Here is a 5798-nt window from a genome sequence, read left to right as displayed (position 1 = left end):
AAGAACCTCATCAATGTAGAGTTAGAGTGGTGAAGCAAGAAAAAATTATTCCAGCTTATACTTAACTTGGGTAGCTCCACAAGACTACAACTGAGACACGGCTATAGCTCATTTTGTAAAAGAAATCTGAGCCAGTCATATTACTGGAATATTTGGTCAGCTAATTGATACATGTCATGAAAACAAAAAGTAAAGATGCTAAATCAAGCACTGACTGATTTCACCTTTGACTCGTTCCCTTATCTTCTGAAGGTTAATGGATAACTGAGTTAACAAAGTATAACCCATTGAATATAAACAACTTTTTGTCTCTTTTAGTAAAAATTAACTATTTGAACAAGGATCCAAATATTTCCATTTTTTTTTCCAAATGCTCTTACTGAATTATTTATAGACTGACTTGTGTATAAGGATTAAAGTGTAGTGAAAATTCACCAAGGCTATTCATATATATGTATATATATTATTTCAAATGAAGAACCACTCTGAAGTATCTGAAAATATTTTTTTAAATAGAAGAAAACTTCTCTGACCTTAAGAGAGACTTAAGTCTTCAAATCAACAGTTTTCATGCAAATATGACAGGGAAACAAATAGGCCAAATGCTCTGCCCTAGTGAAATTAGATTCAAATAATGCCAGGCACAATAGATTAGCAGATTATTTGATACATTAGAAGATGATCAGTGGTAAGGAAAAAAAATAAAAGCAGTAAAGAAAATATTAGAAGGGGAAGAAGTTGGATGTCACTTTCAAATAATATGGTCAGGGGAAATCTCCTTAAGAATGCAATTCTGAGGCTAAGGCTGAAAGATGGGGAGTCCTCTATCTAGGGGAAGTCATTGCATATATAAACAAAACCTGTATTCCATTTGAAAATGTGTGATATATTAATGAGGATTTTAAATGTCAAGGAAATATACAAACACCATACATGAATTCAGGTATAAAAGTATTAGTTTGCAAAGGAGTTCTGATGCAAAGTACCAGAAATCTGTTGGCTTTTATGAAGGGTATTTATTTGGTGTAAAATCTTAGTTACAAGGCCATAAAGAGTCCAAATCAAGGTTGCTTTCTCATTAAAATTAGTTGCCGTATGTTGAAGCAAGATCGTTGCTATCTCTGCCTGGTCTCTCCTTTCCCTGCCGTCTTCCAGTCCTCTCTCTCCTGGTTAGGCCTCATTTCTCAGGGCTTCCTATATCTCATCTGCAGGCTGGCATAAGGCTTGTCTCTCAGGGCTTCTCTCTTTCCTGGCATAGAGCTCATTTCTTTCCAGGCTTTCTATATCAGTCTCTGCTCTCTTCCCAACAGTTACTAGCTCTCAGGCAAATGGCTATCCTCCTCCTGGGGCTGCAGGTCAAAAATGACAAAGTTCTCTCCTCTTCTGTGTGTATTCTGGAGTGAAGGTCCATTTACACCAGCCCATCAAGGGCACAGGAACTCAATCTGAGTCACATTCTGACATGGTCAGATCAAAAGGCATAAATTGATTTTATCAAGGAAATTTAAATCCTTTGAAGTTAATACAGTCAAAAGGTATCACACCCAGAGGAACAGATTAGCTTACAGATATAATCTTTTTCTTTTTGGGAGTCTTAATTAATCTCAAACTGTCACAAAGCAGAATGTTTAGACAACAACCATCTCAAGGAAGAGAGAGAATCTGCAACTGCAAGCAAGAAAGTATCATTTTCCCCATGGGATCTAAGGCCCCTCTCAATTAGAGGTGGAGGGGGCATCACCATCCCAGAATCCTCAGGATAGGGGAATGAACAATGGACTAAAGTAGACTTACTGCTATTCTACCAAAGATTTACTGTGATTCTAGCAATGGAAGAACATATCACTGATGTGGAGGCAGTGGCCACCTGAGGTTCTGAGGGCAGGGAGAGGGAAAACAGGTGTCATGGGGGCATTTTTGAGACTTGGGAATTGTCCTGAGTGACATTGTACTGACAGATACAGGTCATTATGTATCTTCTCAAAACTTACAAAAGTCTGTGAGAGAGAGTGTAAACTACAATGTAAACTATAATCCACCTTTAGTGGCAATGCCCCAAAATGTGTTCATCAATTGTGACAAATGTTCCACACTAATGAAGGATGTTGTTAAAGTGGGAAAATCTGTGAGGGGTAGGGAGTGAGACATATGAGAATCCCCTTTAATTTTTATGTAAAATGTATGTAATCTAAGTATCTTTTAAAAAATTTAAAAAAAATGTTAAAAAAAGTAGAATGCTTAAAAAAGGGCAATAAAAACACCAAAATTTCCCTTTTCAACTCTAAATAAAAGTGTTTACAAAGTCTGGAAGGTGAAAAATTTGGGTACAAAAATTCTAACTTATCTAAACGTGTCATTCATATTTAATGGCAACCAAAAATCATTTTTATTCATGACTGTGCTTAAAAATAACTTCCTTTTGAAATACAAAATATTTATTGAATCAAATAGATTGAAATTTGATGCTAATGGGAGATCTAGAGAATGGAAAATTATGATTAGGAGGGAAGAAAAACTCATGAGGAAAGTTGAACCGAAGTTTTATTTTTTACTAATCAATCATTTTAAATTTAGTACAGTCAATGTCAAAATGATTTTAAAGTTAAGAAAGGTTTATTTCTGTTTTCACTTGGTTCTTTTTCATGGGTAAAGTTTTCTTGTGTTTTTGGGTATCACTGTCTTTGTTGTACTTTGCACATGAAAAAGTAATTTTAGGAATATTTAATTATTGTTTTAATTACATCCTCCTTCAGATAGTAATTGCATTAAATTTGACTTGATGAATGTTGTTGCTCACAGTCTTGGTCCCCTTTAACTAAAGTTTTGAGGTTTGATTTGCCTGGATCAACCAGATGACTTAAGGCCCATATAATAGAGAGCCAGACCGAAAATCCTCGCAATGCTTAGTTTCTTTCTTTTTTCTGTTAGTCTGCGTATGTACACACGGATAATAGATAGATAGGCAGTTAGATAGATAGATAGATGATAGATAGATAGATAGATAGATAGATAGATAGATAGATAGATAGATGCAAAGATACATAGATAGATGATAGTTTTCTAAAGCTCCTGTAAAAAAGTTACTACAAATTTAGTATCTTAAAAAATATAAATGTATTGTGTTATAGTTTTATAGGTCAAAAGTCTAAAATCGGTGTATATTACTGCCTTCCTCCTGGAACCCCTCGGGTTCTAGCTTCCAGAGCCTGACTAAATTTTTGGCTTGTGTCACATCCTCCATCTTCAGAGCAAACAACACAGCATCTTCACAACTCTCTTTCAATGCTTCACTCATCACACCTTCTCTGATTCTGACCCTCCCGTTTTCCTCTTAAATTTATGGATATTTCTGTTTGCATTAGGTTCACATGGCATAGCAATATTCTCAGCTTAATTAAATCTGCAAAGTCCCCCATGCTGTGTAGGGTAATTTATTCACAGTTTTTGGAAATTAGGAAATAGACATTTTTGTAGGGGGCATTATTCAGTCATTTATACATAATAACACATATATACATACATATATATATACAGTAATATTAACAATGTATTTATGTGTTATATAACACACAGCATTTACAATAAGTAAAGGCATCTTGGTTGAAGCAAACAAATTAAAGGTGTGTGTTTTATTTGTTTTGTTTTGTTCTTTGCTATTCTGCTGTAGCTTCTTTTGCAGATCTAATGGGAATCAATGAAGTGCAGATTAATTTCCTGTTATCTTGACAGAAATTGCCACTGGATAATGTACATGGACAATTAGCTAATTAGCTATTATATATATAACAACAGTTTTAAAAATTTCTGTTCTTGAAATTAATTAATAAAGATGTATACATTATCCCAACTTTTATCATTAAAAAAGTGTAAAAGAAACTAAATGATAAAAATAACTATGAGTTTTGAGTATAATTTCTCTGAGAAAATTTATAAAATTTTCAGAAAGGATTTTAGTGATTTCTTAGCTTTTAGAAACATCCCAAACCCTTCCTAGCATGCAGAAGCAAGTGCTCCTTGAGTAATTTCAACTACTTCAGGGTCCTCCATCCAAGGAAAGTTTTGGGAAATTTTTGCCTGCTTCTGAGCTTTTCACCACTGTATTAAAGAGTTTCTCTCATTGAGTGACATTCTAAAATATCTTTAGGCAAAATGAGATATTATTTAAATACTCATAGAAATGCCTGTTTTAAAACACTTCCAGAAGGAACTGAGAACATCAACACTGGCAAAGTAAATATGCCGATAATCATGGAGATGGTCTGTAAAAAGAAACACGTTCTAAGACAAACTTGTAACACAAAGAAGAAGCAAACTAAAGGTCAAAGAAAGAGGAAGTTCAGTTTCATATTCTCAAACACATGTGGGAAATTATTGGCAGCATCGTAATTGGTAATATTATTACAAATCAATCTTCTGAATGACAAATGTAGATAGTATGAGTACAACCTGTGAGCTTAAAAGCTCTCTGTGGCCATGGGTAATGATTGTGGAGAAGAGATATTATAGCTATAACGCACATGATATGAGCATCAATGTGGTTTGTATTTTATTTTATTTTTCACTTCAGCACAAAGGTAAAGGTGACTATCAATAAAGATCGGAGGTGGGAATACTGGAGCAAAAAAATAACAAAGAATGCAGACAGAGCAAATGAAATGTCTGCATCAGGAGCAGACTGTGGAGGGCATAAAAGATTGGAAAAGATATATTCATCCAGAGTTTTTTTACATATGGGAAAGTGAAACTTCTATTTCTTTTTATTTTTTGTAGAACACATGAGGGAAAAAGCCCAAGGGCAGGCAAAGTAAATGAGAAAAATGAAATGACAGAAAGAATTAAGTCTCAAGTGGCTTGGCTAAGCAAATTTAAATGCCTTTTTAAAGAAAAAAAAAAGATCTAGGTTTTGTTCTGTATTTATTCACTTCCTTTCCCAGGGATTTGGTCAATACTTGCTATTATCTCTATTCCACTATTGAGCAAAGACTTTTTCATTTGTTATTTTTTGCTGTAGTTTTTATTTAAATAAGTGAATCCCTTCAGGTGCACTGTACAAAGATTTACAACCAGTGGGACACAGATGACGTTTCTCCCTAGAGCATATTGACAGAAAGGATTAACATTTTCTTTTTTCTATAGATCATTTAATAGCTAACATGTAGAATTAGATAGTTCTATCCATGTTATTCGACTTTCACATTGTACTATAGTTAAACATGAAATGACTTGGGGCCAGTCGCTAAAAAAAAGTGGCTGTCAAATTACATTCTCCTAAGATGCCCTTTATTCACTTTACCGTTTTTGCACTGAATTTTTAGCACGATATTTTCTGGTGTGGATAACTTTGGACATGAGGATAATATGACTTCTTGGTTATATGCATATCATTCTGACACCTGATTTTCCTAAGGGGATTCAAGAGTGCACAAAGCTGCCATGTTATTACAGTCCTCCATGAAGGATTGCCTGAAGTGATGTCACAGTATCAGACATGCAGCTCTAGTTGACACTGAAATATCACTTACAGAAAATGGTTACTCTGGGCATATTTTTATTTGAGCTGTGACAACTCCATGTAATCATCTGAATGACATACCTGTACCAATAACATTAATCAAGATCTTATTTTATTATTTTCTACTTATTTAATTATTTATTACATATCCAGTTTTCTTTCCTTTATATCACATTATCACTTTAAACATGTCTAGTGAAAACTGATACAGAATGCTTTCATTCCTTATCTTTTATAACAGTGTAAGAAAAGAAACTTCATTTTCAAGATAAACACAACTACCATA

Source organism: Dasypus novemcinctus, chromosome 1 (genome assembly GCF_030445035.2).
Source record: "Dasypus novemcinctus isolate mDasNov1 chromosome 1, mDasNov1.1.hap2, whole genome shotgun sequence".
Lineage (NCBI taxonomy): Eukaryota > Metazoa > Chordata > Mammalia > Cingulata > Dasypodidae > Dasypus > Dasypus novemcinctus.
Note: the sequence above shows the minus strand (reverse complement) of the source record.